Raw genomic sequence first — 26,461 nt, forward strand, 5'->3', positions numbered from 1 at the left:
ATAGACCTAGAAAAAATAATAATAAAATTCATCTAGAAGAACCAAATCTCAAGGATATCAAGAAATTTAATGAAAATAATGCAAAGGAAGGTGACCCAAACATACCATATCTAAAACTATATTATAAAGTGGCAATCATCAAAACTGTTTTGTACTGGGTAAGAAATAGACAGGTAGATCAGTGGAATTGGTTAGGTACACAAGATTAGGTAGTAAATGACTACAATAATATACTGTCTGTTAAACCCAAAGAATCTAGCTTCTAGGATAATAACTCACTCTTTGAAAAAAACTGCCTGGAAAACTAGAAAAAAGTAGGGCAGAAACCAGGCATAGAACAACATCTTACACCAAGATAAAATTGAAATGATTACATTTATACATAAGGGATGATACCATAAGCAAATAAGGAAAGCAAGTAATGGTTTACCTATCATGTGTGTTCGTCCTTCATTGCTGAAGAAGACCATGGCATCAGAGAAATGATGACATGACCTGCGCTTGACTTTGCTTTGAGTGAGAGAGGACTGTGCAGGTCACCAGCCTCACTTCTCTTTCATCTAAATCCAGTGACCAGATATTCATCAGGATGACTGGAGATGACCCAGGATGAGACAACTGGGGTTAAGTGACTTGCCCAAGGTCACATAGCTATTGAATGTCAAGTATCTGTCGTGACATTTGAACTCAGGTCTTCCTGACTCCTGAACTGGTGCTCTATCTACTGCACCACCTAGCTGCCCTAGGTTTACCTATCAGTTCTATGGAGAAGGGAAGAATTTATGATAAAATAAGAGATAGAGAATATTATGAAATGCAAAATGGATTCCTGAAGGGCAGAGCCAAGATGGTGGAGTGAAAACAGGGACTCACCTGAGCTCTCTCACAAATTCCTTCAGATACTTATAAAAAGTGAATCAAAACAAATTTGAGAGTGAAAGAATCCACTAGGAGACAGAGTGTGGCAGATTTACAACCCAAGAGAATCAGGAAGATCAATGGGAAGGATATGTGGCCTCAGGTGGGGAGAGTGCAGAGTACATGTATAGCAGAGTGTGAGCCAGCCCTAGTAGACTGAATCACTAGTGCAATGACGATTCCCATACTTCTCAGCACAGGACAGGATTCTGGCAAAGCTGGATAAGAGGACCCATGACAGATGTATCAGCTACTCCTAGGGTTATCAACCCACAGACTAGATGTTTGAAAGTCACCTACTTTAACTTCTGGGAGCCAAAATGGTGGAGTAAACCGTAAGTGCTCTCATTCCCCCTTATTGACCTTGAAACACTGAAAGACTATTATGCCAGGAAAAATTCTGGAATGGTGGAGCCAGCAGAAGGGAACAAGCAGTCTTCTAGCTTGAGAGGCTAGGAAGTTCAATGAGAAGGGTCCCTCTTACTGTGGCTGAAGGGGACCAGTGCAGAACCAGAGGTGTCCCAGAAAGTCCCACCTCAAGGACCAGCAGGAGATCTTGAGCCCCAGGGAGTAGAGCTGGCAAGTGCCAACACCAGGACCCCAGGCACACCTTTTCACAACCAAGGGAATTGACAGAAACAAGCATGGATGGATTGTTGTCCACCAGCAGCTGTGCTATAGCACAACCCTAGGGGCATCGAGGCCTCCAGCATCCAAACCATCTATCCCCCATACCTCAGGCTGCTAGTTCAGTGTAACCACAGGAAACTCAGAGAGACTTCACCTGGCCTCAATCTTGGCACACACCTGCTAGTTCCTGTTCAGCACCAGGTAAGCTGCAACATTATATAGCTTCTAGCTGACAGCACCAGAGGCCACAACATACAAAGTCAGTAACCAGACCCATAGCCACAAGTATAAGAAGTGTAGGACAGAGCCCCAGTATCCCAGAAGCAGAGATGCACTTTAAAAGCCAGGAGAAAGGCAATCACAATGAACAAGAAGCAAACTAGAAAGGCAAAGACCATAGAATCTTACCATAGGGAAAGGGAAGAACAATATGAATTCAGAAGAGGACAGCATTGACATTATACCCACATCTGAAACCTCAAAAGGGAATATGAACTGGTTTCAAGATCAAAAAGCATTCTTGGAAGAGCTCAGGGAGGATTTTAAAAGCCAAATGAGAGAGGTAGAAGGAAAATTGACCAATTCTTTAAAAAGAAATTGGTCAAAACAGAAAAAAATTTCACTGAAGTAAACAAATCTTTAAAAACTAAAATTGGTCACATGAATAAGGAAGTACAAAACCAAACTGGAGAAAATAACTCCTAGAAAAGTAAAATATGCAAAATAGATAAGGAGATACACAAGGTAACTGAAGAAAGCAATTTGTTAAAAATTACAATTAGACAAGTAGAAGCTAATGATGCTGAGGCAACAAGAATCAGTCAAACAAAATCTAAAGGATGAAAAAATTGAAGAAAATGCCCAGAATCTGTGTGTAGAATTCCTTCTCCACAGCCCTCTCTGTCTCCACTTTGCCAGGGCTTCTTGTCACCTCAGGGCCAGCACTCAGGGCTGAGATTAAGATCAACCTCTCAATTCCCCCAAGGGCTTTAGTCGGAGGGCTCCAAAAACAGCCACTGCCACTGCTGTGGCTGCTGCTGCGGTCCAGACCATGTTCCCTTCTCCTGGGTCAAAGAGCTTTCTCATTGACTTTTGGAGCTGTCTTTGGTGTTTGTGGGTATAGCAATCTGGGAACTGCAGCTGCTGCTAGGGATTCTGCCCCCGAAGTCTGTTCCCATCCTGTCACTATTACACCATGTGGCCCATGCTGGGCTGCGCTCCTTGCCTGATATGATAAACCTTCCCTATCTGACTTCCAGGTTGCCTTAGGATGGAGATCTCTTTCACTCTGTTGTGTTGTGGCTTCTGCTGCTCTAGAATTTGTTCAGAGTCATTTTTTAACAGGTATTTTATGGGCTATGGGGGAGAGCTTTTACATGTCCATTTTTCTATTCTACCATCTTGACTCTGACCCTCATCTACAGTTATTTTGAATGGGATTTCTTTTTCTATCTCTTGTTGCTGGGCTTTGTTGGGAATATACAAAAATTCTGATGAGTTATGTGAGTTTATTTTATATCCTACAACTTTGCTAAAGTTGTTAATTGTTTCAAACAGTTTTTCAGTTGACTCTCCATACCATCATATCATCTGCAAAAAATGAGTTTTGTTTCCTAATTGCCTGTTCTAATTCCTTCAACTTCTTTTTCTCCCCTTATTGCTAAAAGTGTCATTTCTAGCAAAATATTGAATAATAATAGTAATAATGGGCATCCTTGTTCACTTCTGGTCTTATTGAGAATACTTTTGGCTTATTCCCATTGTATATAATGCTTGCTGATGCTTTTAAATAGATACTACTTAGAATTTTGAGGAAAATTCCATTTATTTCTATGCTCTCTAGTGTTTGTAATAGGAATGGATGCTGTATTTTGTCTAAAGCTTTTTCTGCATCAATTGAGATAATCATATGGTTTTTGTTGGTTTTTCTTTTTTACTGGTATGGTCAATTATGCTGATAGTTTTCTAATATTAAACCAGCCTTGAATTACTGGTATAAATCTCAGCTGGTCATAGTGTGTTATCCTTGTGATAAATTGCTGTAATTGGCCTTAGGACTTTCAAAGATCAGCAAGTTGAATTAAATTGCAAGTCAAAATCCAAGCCAGGTCCTGTAACTCTCATAGCATTAATGTCCAAGATAGTGAAGAGCAATCTTTAGAAGTGATCTTCTAACCTCTGACCACTGGAAATCCTCACTTGCTAGTACTCACCACATCTGGGCATGAACCTAGTGGGACCAAGGAAATATAGGAACTGAGGTAAGTTTTGAGTTTACTCCCCCAGAAACCAGTTGTATAGGGGAAAACATGCTCCTAGATGTGTTGGCGGATAGAGGAATGCTTGTATTTTTATTCATGCTATGGATTTGAAGTAAATATCTCTTTGTAAAAACTAATTGGTTAAATGGAAATGAGGAACTAGTCACAATTTCCCAAGAAACTCCCTTACACCCTCAAGATGTCCTCTGGTGGTGAGATAGATCTAGCCTGATTCTCAGAAAGAAGGGCAGCACCTATTCGTTAAACAGCTTTCTCTAATTTTTGAAGGATGAAATTACCATACACTCACCAGGAACTGATTGACTAATCTGCTTTTTAGACCAAGTCTGTTCTAACAGATGTCTGGCTAATTGAAGTCCCTCATCATTATCATTTCATGACTTGGTTCATGATTGAACTTAGATATACTTAGATAAGAAACTTAGATAAGAACTTAGATAAGAAAATACATAATGTATTTTCTTCTTTTGATCAAGAGGTCTATAGCATGCTTCTACTCTCTATACCCAAATATTCTTCAGCAGGTTTTCATCCATCAGTTTGTGAATTTACTCCCATGAGTATATTTTCTTGATTTATTATGCTATGCTAATGGTTCTTTTATCTATTTTTCCCCTCTTGAATATGAAATATCCTCCTATTATCCTATTCCAGTTACATTCAACCACACTGTAAACTACTTTAGGGCAATATTTTATTCAATCCTCTGTGTCCCCTTTTTCCTAGTTAGGGTGTGTTGTACACAGTTAGTGCTTGAAAAATATTTGCTGACTAATGGATACTTCAATTTTACGCTGTCTACTCTATTTTGATATTTGAATTAAACAAATTGTAGCAGGTCCCAGGCTATTTTATGAAATACCCATTTTCCATTTAAGGAATATGGCATAAATATGTCATGTTTTCAACGTTCCGTTTTTAACTCTAAAATAATACCCATTGCATAAACTACCTGCTACTAGGTTTTATCATTGGGATTGGGGACATTTCACAGATGTTTATTTAATTCATTACTTTGTACTAGGTTTTATGGTAACTGCTAGGTGATAGCATTCATTTCTTCTTTCCAGGCAGGAGAGTTTTCACCAATGTGCATTTGCGACTCCCGGCAAACACTAGGCAATAGAAACCAAAGCCCATGACTAATCAAGTGCAGCAAACCCCACTTTGGTAGGATTCTGTAAAATGCTGATGGAGCAGGAAACTGCTATTAAAGTTCCCCTGAAATCCTCTAGAGATGTCCTGTAATATTTTCCATGGAAATGTTATAAAATATTCAGTGTAATTAGCTTCATTTAAAGGGACATTGTCAACTGCTTTTACCTTCCTTGAAGGTGGTACATTTTCAGACATAGTCCCTAGACACTGTCTTTATATATAATTTAAAGGGTTTTGGTTGTTTAACAAAGCACAGACCATTTAGAAAACATACACTGAGATGTTCATTGAAACGTATCTGTGTTGGGGGTAATTGATTGCAATTAAAAAAAGTTAACTGAGGTTAAATAGTTTTTTTAAAAAAAACATTTTGAAGGAAAAAAATCAAAGTAGTCCCTAAGAAACATCAGGATCCTGAGAAACTTTATTATACTTTTCATGTGGTTTTCAAGAACCAGAAATAATCTGATAATGAACAGACTTAGTGTTCAAATCATACAGCCCAGGAGAGATCTTATAATATAAAACTGACTCACTGCCTCCAGCTCTGATACAGACAAAATATGGTGTAAATTTGCTGGCTTTTTCCACAGCAATGGCAACATTGCCTAATGTTCACTGGACATTTGGGCATGGAAAACAGGTGTGCAGGTGAGGCTTCCTGATTATGGCAGCCTCATTCTCAATTCCCAGGTGGCTTTTCCACATTCTCATCCAGACATAGCTCCTTCTCAACCCAATGTGCAAAGCTTTTCCACTTGACCCTTTGGGACTTTACTGGAATTTTAAAAGTGTAGGATTATTATCCAAGCCCAATCCTCCCTAAGATCAGGACGCACTGACTAACCCTTTTCATACCTAGCAAAAACCTCTGAGGACCTATAAGACCTTGCTTAGTCCCTGCCCAACCTCAATCTGAAGCCTAACATCTTTCTCCTCCCATTGGATTTTGTGTTTTTAAATTTAAATTTAAAGGGAGGGCTACTCTCAGCAAAGGGTCAGGGGACTAGAGAGTCAGAATGTTGTATGAATTACTAGAAGCAGTCCTATTGATCAGTTATTTTTGTTTAATTGTAGAACTGATTTTTTTTTTGTTACAAGGGGTGGAGGGGTGAAGTATATAATTGGATAGAAATGTGGTATAAGCAAAAGGAATTATTAAAATTTACTTCTATACAGTTTTGAAGGAGGAGGAGTGAAGTGATGTGAAAACACTGAATTAGAGAAAAGGTGCTAAAGGTGGATGGGAGTTGGTGGGTAGGGGATAATTTAGAGAAGAGGAGAAGTTGAGGTGAAAAAAGCAAAGGAAGAGAGCAAAAATTTAAAAAAGGTTCAGGAAGCTGAGAATAATAAGATTGGTTTAGTTGAGAAAGAATATGTCAAGAGAAAGGTTGAGGGAACAAATCACTGTTAGTTTTTTTTCTCCATTTCATAAGATTTTGAAAAAAAGTTAATTATACTTTCCTCATTTATATTCTCATATCAATAAAACCAAGTCAATTTAGTTTCCCCTTGGTATTGGACATGGAAAGTTTCTTTATCAATGTCATTAATGACTTCACACTAGGTACAAGAAAGTTTTATCTGCATTACATTAAATATTTGCAGATGTAAAATTGTGTGCTTCTATTTGTCTAACAAATGATAACCAGAAGTATAAAGGAAATGAATGAGAAAAGAAGATAAGTTGTAAAAATCACATGAATACTTTAGAGAGGCAGCAGAAGAATAAAGTCAGGTTTAAGGCAAACTCTGCAATGGAAAAATGTTTCCCAGTAGATTAGACAGCTGTCTGCTAAAAAGATAACTCTAAATTTGATGAGAAAATGCATTACATGACATTTCCTTTTCTTTGAAGCTCTAGTTGATATTTTCCACTTTTACTGGAAAGAAATATGCTTCTAAGATGTCACTCAACACTTGGAGAGAGGTCTTCCCTTTTCCAGATGCAAAAACATGGAGGAAAGACCTAAATATTATTTTTGTGCCATACAAGTTCCCAAACATTCAAGTTCAGCTCACAGAATATGAAAAATCTGCTTCAGGCCTTTCATCATTGTACTGTGAATGTTTTACTCTCCAAAGGAAACTTGTAAAGTACACTGTGATAAGGAATGAGGGGCAGAAGAGAAGGGGAGTGAGGTAGGCTTAGGGAAGGCCTTTTTTTCCATTCATTTCAGAGAGGCCCCTTTGCTTTTTCATTTCTTACTTGTACTCGAATTTGAGCATGGCTTTCATCTACCACAGGATGACCTCTGATTTTGTCCTCTGTTATCTGGGAAGGCTACAGAATGTGCACACAAAGACTCAGTCGAATTGTGCCAGAGAAGAGACCCAGGCTCTCACAAGGATTGACAGGATTTCCACTGCCCCAGAGGTCTCAGATGTACTAAGACGTTTGAAAGTTACTTTGCCCATTCTGTATCATCTGTCAACCAAGATGGGGTCACCCTTTCAACTGCTTCACATGAATCATGGTAATAAAACTGCAAGTGAAACATCCCAGTAATCAACCATAGCCCTTCCCCCAATTCCTTCTCTGTTGAGAGTAACTCCGTATTCCAGTCACCTAGATTCACAACCATGGAGTCATCTTTCCCCCTTGTGTTGATCTTTTCCATACTCTACATCTACTTAGTTCCTCTCTTGCACTAATTAGTTCAAATCAATCTTACTCAGGGCAATGGAAGCCTAAGTTATAATTATTATTATTGTTATTTACCAATTCTGACAACCTACTATAAAAGCTACTTTGCGTTGTCCATGGTATTGGCTCATATTATAACAAAAGTAACATTTACCTGTGGCTATACTTTGACCACATCATAATCACACATGAAAGAGACATGTGAGTCCATTGGTTCTCTCAAAAAATGATTGAATTCAGTTCTGTGCTTTAACCAAGAAGAGGGAACATAAGTTCAAAGCTTATGCCTATTGATTAAAATTGAATTCAATATAATAATCACTTCCTGAGCACCTACTATTTACAAAGCATTGTGGTAGGTGCTGGAAATTCAAAGACAAAATGAAACAATGCCTGTCCTCAAGGAACTTACATTTTGCCGGAATCAAAGTGAATTCTAAAAGTTAGGTGTTCAAAAAAGCAAATTAGAGATCGTATAGGAAAATAGAATCTCTGCACATGAAGTCATTGTAAACTAAGCATCAACTGAGAAATATCTCTAAAAATACTCATGAACCTGAGTCCATCAAACATGTTTTTGTATAGAATTGTATGGATTGTATAGAATAAGGAATCATTTCTTTAAGCCTTACCAACAGGAAAATTATCACTTAATGACATCTCCTGGCTAGAAGTGAAAGTCATATACTTATTTCTGGCAAGAAAGGGTTGTTTTTTGTTTTTTTTAAACTTGTTTGGGGGAAGGAAATGAGAGTTGTTTTTGTTAGTTTTTTTTTCTTCATTTGTCTTTTATTGTGTTTTTAAAACTCAGGAACCTGACAGACTTATGTATTCTACCAGACTCTTATCATTTCTCTTACTCTTTGTACCTATTCGAAGTCAATCCATCCGTATCCAAAGAGATCTTGACTCAAAAAATCAAATTCTGAAATAAAAAAAAATTAGCGGAGGCATAGTTGGACTGAATATCTGAAAATAATCTGAGGTTAATGGACTGCAATCTCAACATGAGTCAACAATATGATGTGAGAACCTCCCAGTAGTCTGTTTTAATTCCTTCCCTCTGGAATTATCTACCTCTCTCTCTCTCTCTCTCTCTCTCTCTCTCTCTCTCTCTCTCTCTCTCTCTATCCAACCATCTATCTATCTATCTGCATCTAGCTTGTAGATAGTTGCTTGCATATTGTACCCTCCCCCTCTTCATGAGACTAAAAACTCCTTGAGAACAGGGAATTTGTTTTCATTTTCTTTTTGCCTTTCTTTGTATCTGCAGTGTTTAGCACAGTGCCTGGCACATAGTAGACACTAAATAAATGCTATGAATGACTGAGAGCCAACTATTGATTCACTGAGAGTCAGGACCTAACAAGATTCTTGGCTGTACTAAGAAAGACATAGCATGCAAAACTGGGGAGGTGATATTCCCCTTTATTCGGTTCTGCTCAGTATGTTCGGTTTTGAATATCACATTCCAGGAAGGGCATGACAACCTTTTAGGATGATCTGCAGAGCATTAGAAGGGGCCCAGCCCAAATAGTGAAGGACCTCAAGATCATGTCATGTGAAAAAAAAAAAATCACTTGATGAAATTGGCAGTGTTTAACTGAAAAACAGTATGATTCAGGGCACAATAACCATCTTCATGTGTTTGAAGCAGTATGGAATGGGAATTAAACTTTTTCTGTTTGACCTCACAGCGCTGACCTGGGAGCGATGTGTATTAGTTGCAATGAGGCAAGTTCATGCATATTTTATAATTTTTAAACATTAATGAGTAAATCGAGGTAAAGAAAATCTTTCTAGCAATTAGAGATCTCCAAAAGTCTACTTGGGTGCTTCTGGAAGGAATGGGCTGGCTACCCTTTGTTGTTCTTTAAGTAAAGACTAGATAACCATTTGTCGGATATGTTGCAACAGGGTTTCTCATTCAGGCATTAGTCAGTTAAGTGGTCTCTATCATCCCTTTGGACTGTGAAATTCTATTTGTCTCCGATTTTGACTGATACATTGACTACCCAATGAATAATCAACTATAGTACCCAGAGAAGCTGTACTCTTCCCCTGAATTGGATTTAATTCAATTCAGTTCAATTCACTTCCATTCAATTTAATGTAACTCAATAAGCATGATTAAAAAGACAAAATCAAAATAGTGCCTGACCCTAGAGTCTAATAGATTGAACTTCATTATCATGGGTCAATAATAATAATTATCTTGTGCTTTGGTACACCTGAGGTATACCTCTCGAGAATATGTAGATTTTCACATAGGCTATTCTTCCACTAAGCTATTTCTCTGACACATTCAAGGCCAGTGTTTTGTTTGTTTGTTTTTCTTTTATTTTCCAGAAGGGGCAGGGGCAGAGGTAAAGGATACCTTGTTGAATGAAAAGGCTGGTGTACTTTTTCTAGACACCATTGGAGGAGTACCCATTTCCCCCATTAGGTCAAAATATTCAGATTAGGAGGTTTTGGATGAGTGAATTTCATGTAGAGATGTCTCTAAGGTGTCACCTCAATGTCCTTGAGTCCTCCTTCCACACATGTATTTCACATTGGCAGCTGGTCCGTAAACCTAACCATTTATCTTTTACCAGTGTAGGTCTTCCTCTGAGTAGAATCTGCTAATGTTTGCAAACTGGATTCCTTTCCTTTGTCCACATCAGACAGAATCTAAACTGAGACAGAGTCTAAACTGAGACAGTATAAACTGCTTGCTTTGTGAAATCAGATAGGGTTTGAAGAATTCATATTGCTTACAAAGAAGAAATTTAGGGCCTTAATCTTTTGTTGAATCTTATCTACCATCAACTCCTCCACCTACTCCCTCCTAAATAATGCCAATATACATTTTAATTTTCCATAAACAAGAACAAGCAACAAGGAGGTTGCAGAAGTATGTTCAGTTGATACAGATCCTGAAAACATATCCTTGAAAGACCTTGCTAAGAAAAATACAGTAGCAGCAACCCTTATGGTAATTGGTCTCAAGTTGTTTTTACCTGTCTACATAACAACAAACTATGCATGGGTTCAGGTTACGAAGGTAGTATCCTGAAAATATTGGCTTTCTGAAAAAAAATGTTTAACACTTTTTTTTTTTAACTTGAACTTGGTCATGAGTCACCCTAGATGTTAACCATTTGTTCAACAACCATCAAGAAAACTCACTCTATATTCAACACAGACAGGCAGCATAATGGCAGATCTGGAATTAGGAAGATCTTTCTCTGATAATTACTACTTGCTGTGTGATCAAGGACATGTCACTTTGCCTCTTTGGGACTCAGACAATTGTCTAAGGCTATAGTTAGAGATGAGTTGTAGAATGCATTAAAGATGGGTTGTAATATGCATAGATGAACTCATACCCACATTAGGAGTTTCCATAGGAAAAGTTGTCAGTTTTAGCCAGCCAGAGCTGGTATCAGTCAGGGATATTCTTTCTCTCTTCTATCTGAAGCCACCCCAGATCCTGTCTTCCACCTTCCTGTCAATCACCCTACTGTCTAGATACTGATGCTGTCTCACTAGCCCCAGCTCCATCTGTACCCTTACCCCAAAGAACCCAGAAACCTGGCATAACTTCAACATTTAAATCTGCCCCATTTCCCTTCTCAGTGGTGGTGGCTAGTTTTCTCTAGGCTTCCCTCACTAGAGGATAGACATCCTGATGAATTCTAGGGACAGCTGGGCTTTGCCATTTGCCTTGTCACAGAAACCTTAGCACCTCTGGGCCCTTTCCTTCTCCTTGCAGCTAAAATTACCTATGTGTATTGTTTTCTCCAACTAGAGTATGTGCTTCTCTAGGGGAAGGAGACTTCTTTTTCTCTTTGTAACCTTAGTATCTAGCTCAGTGGGCATGTAGTAACTGGCATATAGTAAGTGCTTAATAAATGGTTTTTCATTCATTCACTCATTCATTAATTTATTCATGTTGGCCTAGGAGAAACATAATTAAGATATGATCTCCGTACTATAATCCATAATAAAGATTCTTAAATCTTAGGGGTTCATGGGTGGGTTTAAGGGGGTCAGTGAACTTGGATGAGAAAAATATTTTAATAAATATATTTCAATAAAATAAATTAGCATTTAAATATCACTTTAAGATTTGCAAAGCACTACATATATGTATATCTATATGTATAAATATATATTACCTCATTTGATCCTCATAACAAACTTGTATGCTGTAATTATAATTCTCATTTTAAAGATAGGAAAACAGAGACTGAGAAAGACCAAGTGATTTGCCCAGGACCACATAATTAGTACCTGATGCAGAATTTGAACTCATTTCTTCCTGGCTACAAGTCCAATGCTCTACTTACATGTATATAACTCATTTTTGCCGTAATACATATTTTATTTTGTGCATTTTAAAAACATTATTCTGAGAAGAATCCAGACTTTAACTTTACCAACCTGCCAAAGGGTACCATGACACACCCCCAAAAGTGAAGAAACCCTGATATAGAAAGATGAAAATGACATATATAAATGTTAAATACTATATGATGAACAGATAAAAACAACGTGATAATTGTAGTACAATAGACTAAGTAGTAAAAGTGAAGTGCAAAGTATGTAATAAGACTCATGTCTGATGATGGTTGGGTCTTGTGGAGGAGGTAGTTTTTCTGTTGAGTCTTAAAGAATTTCAAAAGGAAGAGATTGGAAGTAGAAGTCAGGGGCATTAAGAAATTTACCACATACAATAATTGGTAAATAGTCCAACTGACTGGAAATATAGAGCATGTGGAGGGCAATGGTGTGGGATAAGACTGAAAATGCAAGGAGGGATTTATTTTTCCAGGGTCTTGAATACCTGCAAAAAGAGTTTATATTTCACTCAGTCATCTGTATCATGTGACTGAAGGATTATCAGCAGAAAAGTGGCCTGATCAAATCTGTGAATTTTGTTGTTGTTCAGCTGGTTTTTTAGTTGTGTCTGACTACTATAGACCCCATTTGGGGTTTTCTTGGCAAAGTGGTTTGCCATTTCCTTCTCGTGCTCATTTTACAGATAAGGAAACTGAGGCAGGAAGGGTTAAGTGACTTGCCCAGGGTCACACAGCTATTGTCTGAGGCCAGATTTGAACTCAGGAAGATGGGTCTTCCTGATGCCTCCACTTAACTGTCTTAAATCTGTGAATAAGGAAGGTAAATCTGATAGCATGGTGAAAAACTGACTAGTGAGAGACTAGAAGTATAGTGGAAAAAGGTTAAGTGGTATGCCCCAAACCACATAGGTATTAAAGATCAGAACCATGTTGAACCCTCCTTCTGGCTCCAAGTCCAGAGCTCTTTCTAACACATTATTTAAGCTCAATTCATCCTATACTGGGCAATTCCCACAATTGAATGGAGAGAAAGTATTCAGGGAAAGAAGATGCCAGTCCTTTCTGGGAACATGAAAGCATGTGAGTCTTCACAATGAGAGACTGAAATAGGCCAACTATCATTAACACAAGAGTTTTAAGAGGGTCTTTCATAATTGATACTTGTAACAGATGAGACCAGGAAATCAGTCAGTCAGTCCAACACTCGTTTATTAAGCATTTTCCATTTGTCAGGCACTGTGCTAAGTGGTGGCAATAAAAAAATAAACAAAAGGGACAGTCTTCACCCCAAAGAGCTTACATTTTAATGATGGAAGACAACACATAAAAGGGAGTTGGAAGGTGGGAGGGGGAAAGGTGAAAGGAAGTGAAGGAATTTGTAACCCATTTCCATACACAAACTATTTAGGAAGGCAAAGTATGGATTCTAAGAATCAAGAGGTCATTACAAAGAGCAGAGATCTACTCCTGATAAATCTTCACTTGCTTATATTCCACTTCAGGCCTTAATCCTAGCCTTGGGAGCCCTGGAGTGAGCTTGAAAGACAGAAGGATAGCGAAGCAAAGGTAAAGTAGAAGGGTTATACTCTGAAAATTAAGGTCTGTGGACATGTTGAAAGGATTAGAGGATCTGAAGATTTAGATGTAGAAGGCAACTTTAAGAGTATCAAGTTCAACTCCCTGGTTTTATAGAGAGTAAAACTGAAGCCTGGAGAAGAGCTGTTCACTCAGAGAGCAAGTAGCAGAACCAAGATTCTGACCTGAATTTTTGACCTACAATTCTGTAACTCCTTCCAGTAAGACATTTGTCTCTAATCCAGGTCATGTGTGTGAATGTGTGTAAATATTGGTGTGAATATACGAATGGGTGAATATATATATATATATATGTAAATGTAGATATATATATATATATCTGTGTGTGATTATACATAAAAATTCTTGTGTGAGTATGTGAGGTACATATGTTTAAACATTAAAGGAGATGTGTAATAATAAAACGCTTATATACTTCTTTCAGACTTAAGATGGTGGATCTTTCCTCACAAGTACCTTATGAGCTTCAGGAATTTACTGTATTATTCCCATCATATAGCTGAGGAAATGAAGCTCAGAAGGGTTGTAACTTGCCAAAGTTTCGAAAGCAAGTTTGTTTGAGCGTTTCAACCAACATCTCTCTCATTTCCAAGGACAGTGGTCTTTCAATTATAACATGAATGTTTCTTTGTGTATACATGTATATAAATAGATAGATATGGAGACAGAGAGAGACAGAGAGAGAGACAGAGAGAGAGAGAGAGAGAGAGAGAGAGAGACAGAGAGACAGAGAGACAGAGAGACAGAGAGAGACAGAGACAGAGAGAGAGAGAGACAGAGAGACAGAGAGAAAGAGAGTCAAAAAGCCTATATTAGATACTTACTGTGGGCCAAACATGTGCCAAACACTGTGCTATGCACTGGGAACACAAAGAAAGACAAAAACAAAACAAAAACTCCAAGCCCTCCACAATTTCTGATTTCAAGGATCTCACAGTATAATGGGGGATGCAGCATGCAAAAACCCCAACCCTTTATATATAAACAGGTTATATACAGGACACATTAGAGATAATCTGAGCAGGAAGGCAATAAAATGAAATAGAACTGAGAATGGCTTCTTGCAGAAGGTAGAACTTTAATTAAGATATGGACCAAAAAAAAAAAAAAAAAAAGGAATCTGGGAGACAGAGATGAGGAGAGAAGAGAGAATTCTAGACCTTGGGCATAGCCAGAAAAAAATCACAGAATTGGTAGCTGGAGAGTCTTTTTTGAGCAACAGCAATGAGACCAGTGACGCTGAACTGATGAACATATAGGGGAGGGGTAAGGTATAGAAAGATTGGAAAAGGTAGAAAAAGGGCAGGTTATGAAGAGATTTAAAAGTCAAATAGAAAGTTTTTATATGTGTTCTTGGAGGTCATAGTCATTGAAGTTGATTGAATGGGAAGTGTGTGTGTGTGTGTGTGTGTGTGTGTGTGTGCAAGAGGAAAAACAATTTGATAGTTGAGTGGAGAATGGACTGGAGAAGGGAGAGTCTTGAGGCAGGAAGACTAACCAGCAGGTATGAAGTGATAACAGCTTGTATACAAGGGTGATGGCACTGTTAGAAGAGAAAGGGAGGCATAAGGATTTTATAAAGGTGGAAATGAAAGGTGTGTATAGTGTGTGTGTATATATATATATGTATATATATATACACACACACATACGCACACACACATATACACATATGTGTCTTGGGGCAGTTTTAAGGTATTAAACTTTGAAAACTGAATTCATACTTTTGGAACACCATGTATGTGTGTATATATATATGTATATATATATATATACACATATACATACCTATATATGTATGTATGTATGTATGTGATTTGTATATCACTGATTCACAATTGCATAACCTGTCTATCTTTCTAGACATACAAGGACCTATGATTTGGTAAAAAGGGTTAGTGATACATAAAACACAACACTATAGAAATTTGAGCTGGAAGGGACCTCAGCAGTCACCTAGTTCAATCAAGACACGAAAGGAACTTTACAATATGCCTAACAAGTGATCGTGCAGCCTCTGTTTGAAGACTTCTGTGAAATTAGAACTTAATACCTCTCCAGGCAGTCCATAATATTTTTGGATAACTCTAATTCTTAGAAAGCTTTCCCCCACCCTAGAAATCAGGTCTAAATAGTACTCTTCACAACTTCCAGCACTGCTCCTTGTTCAGCCCTCTTGGGCCAGACGAAAAAAATGTGATTCCTCATCTACAAGACAAGTCTTCAAATACCGGAAAACACTCATCCTGTCCCCTTTGACTCTTCTTTCTCTAGGCTAAATGTACCCCTTTCTTCTATAGATCATCATATGACATGGACTCAAGACCCAAGACTCAAGACTCACCATGCTGAGTGATCTCCTCTGGACACTATCCAGGTAACCATTGTCCTTCTCAAACCATGGTACCTCAAACTGAACACAACATTCTAGATGAGGTCTGACATGGGCAGAATTCAATGGTACACCCATCTCCATATTCCTTGAAGCTCTGTCTTTATGCAGATCAAGACCTCATTAGCTTTTCTGACTGTTAGCTGCATATCACATTGCTGATACATATTGAGATTTCAGCCCACTAAAACTCCCAAGTATTTTTTTTGGAGCAATTACCATGTTATCATATTCATGAAGAAAGTGTGATGTATACACACACATGCACACAGACATGCACACACACATACATATGTATATATGAACACACCTATATATGTGTGTTTGCCTATGTCTATCTATGCATCTATGTATCTATCTATCTATCTGTCTGTCTGTTTGTCTGTGTATCTACTTATCCCAAATATAAGAGTTTGTTTTTATTGCTATTGAACTTCACCTAATTGTATTTAATCCAGTGCTGTAGCTTATCAAACTCTTTTTGGATTGTGACTTTGCCATCCAATTAGTTAGTATCCTTCCCATTTTTGTATCATTTGCAAATTTGATGAGTATATATAGATGCCTTTTTCCAAGTCTTTGATAAAAATGATAAACAGCACGGGGCCACAAACCTACTACAGATCCGTAAGCCATTAATAACTACTCTTGAATCTAGGAAGTCAACCTGTTCTGAATTAATTTAATCATCTAATCCATATCTCTCCATAATTTCCACGAGAATAATATTAGATAGATTAGATTAGATGCTAAATCTAGGTAAATTATATTTATGGAATTCCCTTTATCTGCAAATTACATAATCATTTCAAAATAAACCAGCAGGGGTCACTGTGAAGGTCAGAATTGTGTTGAAGAAGCCTTCTGTTCTTCTTAACAGAAAAGAGAAAGGGCCATCTCTTCCATCATGCCTGTCTTTTGTCCCTGGGCCAACCCAGGGCGTTTGATAATTGCCCTCTGTTCTGGCATTCTCCTTCTTGCATTGGGGCAAATTGCACCTCAGGTCCATGTGGCATCCCTCTATTTTTCTGCAAATTGAGAGAGTTTAAGATACATAGGTTATTAATAAAATCATCTTAGCTTGTTAAATTTCCAAATCATACTTCATCTGGTTACTAGGACAGAATTATTCCCTGCCTGGCTTAAATTCTGTGTACTCAAGCTAGACACTACTGTCTCCCTATTTATCATCTTCGTATGCAATTACATGGCTCAAGAAAACCCAATTACACTCTTATCTTTATGTAAAGAAAGCCAGCTTTAAAGTGCTATTGAAAAATAGACAGTAAATAGCTTAAGGGAATAGCAGGAAGAATTATATAAAATGCCTGTTATCACACACAGGTACCAAGAGAGAAAGTTGAGAGGAATTTAAAATGACTTTTTGCTTTTCTACAATTAAAGGACATTCAAAGTTTCTGCCTCGTAAATGCCATCCAAACTGGCAACTCAATAGGTTGCCCAGTGAACAGTATGCAGGGCCTAGACTCAGGAAGACCAGAGTTTAAATGTGGTATCACATACTTCCTGTGTGAACCTGAGCAAGTCACTTAACTGTTGTTTGCCTCAGTTTCTTCATCTGTAAAATGGTATAAAAGCAGTTACCTCCCTTGGTTATGGTGAGACCCCAAAGAGATGATTATGAAGTGCTAAGCACAGTGTCCGGCTCATAGTTAATTGTTATATACTGCCAGATATTATTATAATACTTTTCGTATTCTGTCTCCCATCCCTCCTACCTGTGTCTTCACACAGGCAGTCTTTCACTTTTGAAAGTGAAATCCTGTTCCCGATTCCCTTCCTCCAGTATTACTCTGTGTGTCTTGTACTTACTTATCCTGTAGACATTGCCCCCCTGCACTGAACTGAAGTTTCTTCCTGGCAGAGACATCTAGATTTTTTCTTTATATATTTAGCACAGAAACTGGCACATAGTAGTTACTTACTAACTGCTTGTTTTGGGTTGAATAAAGATGTTACCTTTGGTGCTTTGGTGGGTGAATGAAACTTCAAACTACTTTAAAATCAAAGGCCCCCAAATGCACCCACAAAACCTCCAGTTTCTAGCCCCCAAATCATCCTCAACTTCCCTCTCATTATGTGGACTATTCAGCAGTGACCAAAGGGAACAGGGTCACCATTCTGTGACATGCATAGTTTTATTTCTTGTTAAAATTCTTACTTCACCACAGAATAATTTATTTTATACAGTCTAATTCCTCCTAAGCCTGGCTCTATAAACTTGTGTTAATTTTCATAGAGGCATTTAAAAAAAATCCACCCAGAGTCTATAATCTCTTTCACTGGCTTGGCATGCCTAATCTATCAAACCCAGTCTTCTGATTGGTTTCATAGGGTAATCACTAAGCAACCCCGGCTTTGTTCTACATGTCTCTGATCTGTTTCTGGGCTAGTAATACAACTACATCTGAGGACCTCATGATAAAGAGGTCAAGGTCTTTTTTGTTCATTCGTTTTTTCCACCTGGATTCCTCCAGGACAATCTCCAAAACAAACTTAGCTATGACTCAAATCTAGAGATTTCTCAAAAGTAAAAAACAGCATCCCCTCCCATAAAAGCATTCATTGTTCAATATGGGTATCAGACATGGGACCAATTTTTATTTCCTCCACCATAGAAAATACATGAGATTTAAAGGCTTCCTAAGCATGCATGAACACATACAGAAAGATAAAACATTGAAAAGTGTACTCATTTCTTTCTGGAAATTAAAACCCTATTATGAGACTGCTATATATTGTATACTGCTGTATAGGTAGGCATGGTCTAGATCTGTTCAGGTATGGCATGGTTTTAGGTCTTTAGTGATATCTTTAGTATGTTGGTTTTCCTTTTAATGTGAGAAATTGTAGTTGAGGAAGTCTTTTCCTTCTGGCTGTTCCTTCTGATTCCGAAGTTTTGGAGCACTTGAACTCAGGATTATTCATGAAGTAACAACCTGAGATTGGAAGCAGAAATTCAGATAAAGGAAGTCAGAAACAGAAAGTCTCGGGTTTTCTTGAGCAAACATTGCCTTTGCTCTTCTGTTGTAAGTCATCATGATGTTGAGTAGAAGAGATGAAAGAATTTATCTCTTTCCTTCACCTTGTTACACTCCTGTTTAGAAGACTAAGGGAGAGAAAGAAGAAAAATGTCCAAAGGGAGAAGATTCATTTCTAAAAGTCACATAAGCAGTGAAAATTTCTCTCTTATTTCTGCCCCTTCTGACTCTCAGAGACCAATCATTTTTGAAATAGCCCATTCCCTGGAGACCAATAAGATCACACACGTACTATGTCCTCTCAGTAAGGGGCTAAGGCATGTTTAATTCCATGGAAAATTCTGCCTTCTAGGATAGTTCCATAACCTGCAATCTTATCAGATTTAGAAGGTTTATCAGTTTGAGCCAGGATTCTCCTAAATGATCTGATTATACAGTCATTTGCTATCAAATTCTACTCATAAAGCATTTGTTAAATTGTTGAAGTACTTTCTATATGGTAGGAACAATGGTAAGTACTCATAGCATAGAACTGGCTGTGTTACCTCTTTCCTTTATCATCTGCAGTATTATTATCAGGATCAAATATAAGATCATTGGTTTGACATATTAAGCTCTTCATAATCTGTCCCCTTTCTACTTTTCTAGTGTTTCTACAGTTTGTTCCTCTCTATTTTCCTATGATCCTGACATATCAGCCTCATACATATCAGCCTCAAGCTAACTTCCTGACTGTGTACGTGTGTGTGTGTGTGTGTGTGTTTGTGTGCGTGTTTAATGACCATACCATCGTAGGAATGTTTTGCCCTTTAGCTTCTACATTTTAGCTTCCCACCTCAAAGCTTACCTTCTGCAAAAATTCCATTCCCTCCCCCAGCTTCCTCTTGCATCTTGTCTGTGAGATTGTCAATCGTCTACCATGCATATATCTTGCGTGTACAGTTAATTGTATGTTGTTTCTGTCATTAGAAACAGTGTGAGCTCCATGAGGTCTGGGGCAATTCTCCTTCCCCCACCCCTACCGCTCCCCTTTTCCTTTGTATTACCAGAGCTGTGGGCACGTAACAGCACTTAACACATGCTTGTCGATTGACTGAGTGGGGATACAAAAAAAAAAAACAAACCAAAACTGTTTCTTTCTTCAAGGAATTTACTTCTTTTTATTCCAGCAAGCCACAGACCATGTATGGCTTTAGTCCTTGTTTGCTTAGTAGCATGGGTAGTTTTGGAAGGACCTTTATCCTTTTCTGTTGACCAGTTTGATCCTTGAAATCAAGAGAACATGGGTTGCTTCATTTCCACTGTTTTGTGTTTGTTGGCTTGCAAAACAAAATCCTTCTAAATGGAGAATGCACGTACCACTCCTCAAATTAAGTGGCTTAGTTGCTTTCCTGGATACCAGATCCTAGACCAAAAACAAGCATTGGTTTTCCACATCATATTTTGTAGAAATCATCATATCCTTACCACAATCCGCATTGCTCACATGGGCCTCATGGGAGGGGTTGAGTGAACCTTGCCTAAGAAACAACTTTCAAGAGCTCTAAAACCCTCCAGGTATTTATTCGGGGATATTTCTTCTATTTTCCCCTCTTGTTCTCCCAGGGAAAATAAGCCAGGTTGGTTTGTTTTAGTGTTTAATGTGAGAACATTAAACAGTATTATGCACAATGACAAAAGAAAGTGTCATCCATTCATCAGTCACAATAGGTAAAAGGTCTACTTCCTGTATGAACAATGCCATAAAGAATTTAAAACATCTGCCAGGCCATTCTGGTTCCAACCTATTCAGGTCAGTGAATAAGCTGTTCATACTAGCAGGTGAACCCTTCATATTACAGAATTACATGAGCATTAACCTTCAAAGAAAAGTTATTTGGCCATTTGGGGAGACGGGGGACAGGGGTGTGGAGTGTGTATGTCTGTGTGTGTGTGTGTGTGTGTGTGTGTGTGTGTGTGTGTGTGTGTGAGAGAGAGAGAGAGAGAGAGAGAGAGAGAGACTGAATTTCCTTATCTCTTAAAAGCTGTAAATGCAATGGCCATTCAAAGGCCCAATCCCACTACTGATTGGCAGGGGAGTTTTGATCTACTTTTATAATATTCAACCTGGATTGGTTTGCCTTTCCTTAGGCAGCCTGGTGTTCCCTGGTAATTGTGCGCCTCCCCCTCCCCGCCCCCCCCCCCCCCCCCCCCCCCCGCCGCAACACACACAACAAGGGCTCAGAAAATTAATAATTGACTTATGGACACCTAATAAGTTTTTTCTCACTGCAGGTCATAATTCCTGAACTCAAGGGGTCCACCAGTCTCAGCCTCCCTGAGAGAAGAAATTTTACAGGTAATGTCACCAGGCCCTATCTTGCCCTTTGTTTTGTACATTGCAGAGGAGACACTTGTTCAGCTGTGAGTTGGAGTAGGTGGTCTTTGAGGGCCTTTTAAATTGATTATTTACAGACAATTATTTGACATGCAATCACTTGTATTCCATCTAGTTGAGCACATATTTATCCCTGGGATTTATCATAATATATTGTTAGTTTAGTAAATTTAAGAAAAAGGAAAGAAAAAAGTTACCTTTTCTACTAGATAGGAAGCTAAATAAGTATCATAATGGGTATATAAATGTATGTGTGTTGGTCCTTCATTGCCGAACAAGACCATGCCATCAGAGAAATGATGACATGACTTGCACTTGACTTTGTTTTCAGTGAGGAAGGGCTGTGCAGGTCACCAGCCTCACTTCTCCTCCAACAGCCATCTGAATCCAGTGACCAGATATTCATCAGGATGACTGGAGATGACCCAGGATGAGGCAATTGGAGTTAAGTGACTTGCCCAAGGTCACACAGCTAGTGAGTGTCAAGTGTCTGAGGTGAGATTTGAACTCAGGTCTCCCTGACTCCTGCACTGGTGCTCTATTCACTGCACCACCTAGCTGCCCCTAGGTATATAAATGAATGAATCATTGAAGATAATGAATAGAAGGGAACTGAATGTTAATGATCTGCTTACAAATACATAAAATTAAAAAAATTCTAGTAAAAGGCAGTTACAAGGTGAACTGATGTTTTGTTCTTAGTTTATGGCACTTCTGACAAGATAATAGCTAGTTTTTAAATTCTGGGCCCCAGCCTTGACTCATCTTCCAATTTATCCATTGATTCACTGAATTTAGCGCAAACATTGGCAACCTAGAGTAGCATGCAAGATATTTGACACTCCAGGGTTCTCTGAAAAACTGTTGAAATATGCCAAATTTGTCTTTGGTACCCTCCCACCTCCCTCTCTGTGTCCCCTCCCACTTAATTTTTCATCCTTTCTCTTAGAGCCCTCAACATGCACTCTCCCTGAACAAAGTCAACTCTGTGACACGACATTTAACTTTTTCTCAAAAGTGCCCTATGTTCCAAAATTATTCTTCCTTCCCCATCAAAACTCCCATTTCTTCCTCTCTTAGGACATCATTAAGTGTTTAGTTAATGTCTGACGATGGCAGGAAAGCAGTATGATGGAAAGGAAGAGGCTTTAATTTTTCTGTGTTCTAGAAACTAGTAAAGTGACTTTGGGCAAGTCACTTCTTTCTATACATCATTTTCCTCAGAAATCAGGTCTGATGTCCCTTTTTAGCTCTAGTCATCTGAAAGAATGAGTGAGTTAATACCAGCTAGTAATAAAGGAGGAAGAAATTTGATAACATAATTAAAATAACTCATAATAAGTAGATTTCTGCTACTATGTGGTGTTGAGGTATGAGTGTTGAATTTTTCTGCCAACTTCCATTATTAAGCTCATTGACCCTCTGTATGGGTAATCATGGTTATAATTCTCTTTCTCTTCCTGGGTTCCTTTCACTTGCATCCCCTGAGGAAGAAGGCATAGTTTTCTAGCATCTCATCTGTCCTGTTGTTTCTGAAAGAACCATATAAACCTTCCCTAAGCTTTTTGAATCTACTGATTTTTCTGGTAATAACTATAAAGAATCATACTGAGATATATACTTACAGAAGGAAAATATTGCAAAGTTATAACCTTGGCTTCTGGGTCAAGACAGAGAGAATAGGACCTTATTCTTCCTTCCTTCCTTCCTTCCTTCCTTCCCTCCTTCCTTCCATCCTTCCTTCCTTCCTTCCTTCCTTCCTTCCTTCCTTCCTTCCTTCCTTCCTTCCTTCCTTCCTTCCTTCGTTCCTTCCTTCCTTCGTTCCTTCGTTCCTTCCTTCCTTCGTTCCTTCGTTCCTTCCTTCCTTCCTTCCTTCCTTCCTTCCTTCCTTCCTTCCTTCCTTCCTTCCTTCCTTCCTTCCTTCCTTCCTCCCTCCCTCCCTCCCCCCCCTCTCTTTCTCTCTCCTCACTTTCTCTCCTTTTTCTTTCTTTTTTTTAAAATACGGCTTGAAATCAAACACCTCAATATGATCTGGTTTGAATACTAGTTCATAAATGTAGGGCAGCTGGGTGGTACAAGATAGAGTACAAGATGTGGAGTCAGGAAGACTTGACTTCTAATCCTGTCTCAGACACTTACTAGTTATGTAACCCTGGGCAAGTCATTTAACTTTTCTGAGTCTCAAGGTTCTCATCTGTAAAATAAAAAAAAAGTAGTACTGGGACCTACCTCACAGGGCTAATGTGAGGTTCAAGTGTAAATCACTTTGTAAAGCTTGAAGTGCTATATGAGTACCAGTTCTAATAATAAAAATAAATAATAATAGTCATTATTTTTATACACCCAGGCCTTTAACCTGATGAAGATATTTTTTTCGGAGATATTTTTCAACAAGGCTGATGGATTTCACAGATTAACAATCTACTTCTCAATCATTTCTGCCAATGTGGGGTTCCTGCTTTATTGAAGCCATTTCATATATATTTCTTCATACCTCTCCCAACCGCTCCAAAATGACTGGCCTTCAAGACTCCTTTCATCATCCCTCAAGTAGTTACTGGAAGTTTTGATGATCCTGATTCCTTACAAATAAATCTTATCCTTTACTTGTACTTTTCTGCCATAACTGATACAGTGGTTCTGTTTTTATGCTGAAACTTGGTTCCCTAACATCTTTTTCAAAAACCAGTTTCTCCTAGGGACCATATGCCTAAGTTAGAAGCCATTAATAAGATAGAACAAAAACAAAACACAAGACCAAATTCCTTACTTCTTCCCTATTGCAGGATACTCATCCAACTTACCTTCTATTCATGTTTATAGACTACATTGAATATTTGATGAATATCTGGCCACTGGACCCAGATGATTCTGGAGGAGAAAGTGAAGCTGGTGACCTTGCACAGCCCTCCCACACTCAAATCAAAGTCAACTGCAAGTCGTGTCATCATCTTGATGTTATGGTCCTCTTTGAGAACAAAGGATAAACACAACAGCAACAGACTACATCCCATTTTGGACCCTGTTAATCTGGTATTCCATTTAGTTGGTTAAGCTAACAGAATAAACAGATCCTAAACCCAATAAATGAGAATGACTTAAATAAAGAGCTTCTCTCTTGACCCTCACAGATTTCTTTCTAGGAACTTGAGTTTGGCACCCTACTTCTAAAAGGTTGCTGATCTGTGCTGTAGTGTATAAAAAAAGTCTCTTTCTGAATATTTAACAGAGTTAACTATATTAATACTACCAAGCCCTAAAAACCAAAATGTCTGTAGCATTTTGTATGAATTACCTAATTTGACCTTCACAATGACCTTGTAATATAGATACCACAAGTGTAAATCCAGATTTATAGATAAAGAAGCTGAGACTCAAGGAGATACACTGATTTGCCCATTGACATCCTGTGTTATGTCAGAGACAGGATTTCAACTCAGGTTTTCATGATGTAAGATTACCTCTCAGGGGAGAAAACCAGACCTAGATCAATGAAATAATTTTCCCTGTTATCAAAGACTTGTACTTTCAGATCATGATTAAAGCTGTTGGTTTTTGTCACTTGCCTAAGACATGTGACAGTCTTACTTAAAGCTGAAAAACTCATCTTCCAAATAATATTATAATGATTTGGTTTTCTTTGGTTGAAGACAAAGACCACACTTCTTCCAGGTCTAATTCTGTAAAATGCCCCCTATTCTCCCCCAATGGAATTTTACATCCATAGCCCATGTAATTTGAGAATGTGACAAATAATGTAGCCTTGGTGAAAAAGGCTATGAAAGTCTTTGAGGGGAAAAAATGTTCTGTCTTTAAACCTAGAATAGGCCACAGTGAAGAATTTCATGGTGAGTATAATACTATGTTTGTTGATAATGTCACTTTCAAAATACCAGAAGAAAACAGCTTCTAAATGGCTTAAATCCCTATATTTCTTTGGGGGTATTTGTACAGTCATTCACTTGAATGTTTTAATTGCCAGCAAGGAAATCCAATATGTTCTCAGAGTTATTTTCCATTTGTCACTTTGCATGGACATTTGACTTTGACGTCACTGACAGGCAGTGAAAGCTAAGAGATGGTGTGGTCTAATGAAACCACAAGGAGCAGAAAATACATCATTGTTGTTTTCCATATAGCCTGTCATTCATTGCATGGAATTTTGTCTAAAACTCTGTGTCTTGGGTTGGCAGGGAGCCATCTTTAGTCCTGCTGTGTAATAGTAGAATATAATTTATGCCTTTGCTCTGTAAAGCTTTTTCGCACATCACATTAAGCCTCATGGCTCTTTTGGGAGTCCTTTCTAAAGGAATTTCTGCAATATTAAATTGAATCTCGGAATCTTTCCCCTTTGAAAAGAACCTAGTTTGATTCTTAGCATTATTTCTAAGGAAATTTGTTATAATCATTTCATTCTTTACATCATTTTTGATAGGATTCAGATAGAGAAGGGTCTGGGACAAGTCACTATTTTGTTATCATTCTTTTCTATTTAATGTTCTATGAACCTTTGCACTGGGAAATTGGGGAAAAAAACCTGCTTCTTGTAGTTAAATAAAAGCATTAGGATGTAAGCACATCCTCTCTGGGACTATAGTGCTCTGTAGGCACTGAAAACATCCTTGGTCTAATTCCCGTAGTATGAAGGACAAGAGAGTTAATATGCACCTCATCCTGGCAGCTAGGTGGCACAGAGAATAAAATACTGGGCCTGGAGCCAGAAAGACCTGAATTTAAACCCAGCCCCAGTTGCTTACTAGCTGTGTGATTCTGGCAAGTCACAGAACCTCTGCTTGCCTCAGTTTCCTCAACTGTAAAATGAGAATAATAACAGCACCTACCTCATAGGGTTGTTGTGAAGATCAAATGAGATAACTTGAAAGTTCTTAGTCCAGTGCCTGGCACATAGTAAGTTCTTCTTCCCTTCCCTCCTTTTCATCACACATGATCTTGGTCACCTCTACTACGTCTCTAAATCTTAAAAGAATCTGATAATCATGTAGCTCAGACATTACAAGTATTTAGTATAGAGACTTCTATTAAAAATGTTCTTAATTTTTTATGTATCAATGTTACATTGTTAAAATTATAGATGATGTTTTATTTACAGGTG

The 26,461-nt window shown here is 38.2% G+C and overlaps 1 long non-coding RNA gene across 3 annotated transcripts in view; it reads left to right on the top strand.

Annotated features, from left to right (window-relative positions):
* LOC140528065 (uncharacterized) overlaps positions 1–24,470 on the top strand; it is a 111,533-nt gene extending 87,063 nt beyond the window's left edge. For 2 of the 3 annotated variants that reach the window (XR_011975051.1, XR_011975049.1), the window contains 3 exons: positions 15,878–15,954; positions 21,246–21,309; positions 23,696–24,470. This is a non-coding gene — a long non-coding RNA (uncharacterized lncRNA). The remainder of the gene's footprint in view (positions 1–15,877; positions 15,955–21,245; positions 21,310–23,695) is intronic. The other variant, XR_011975050.1, reaches the window with a different exon arrangement.
* The last annotated feature ends 1,991 nt before the right edge of the window (positions 24,471–26,461 follow it).

Source organism: Notamacropus eugenii, chromosome 2 (assembly GCF_028372415.1).
Source record: "Notamacropus eugenii isolate mMacEug1 chromosome 2, mMacEug1.pri_v2, whole genome shotgun sequence".
NCBI classification, from domain to species: Eukaryota; Metazoa; Chordata; class Mammalia; order Diprotodontia; family Macropodidae; genus Notamacropus; species Notamacropus eugenii.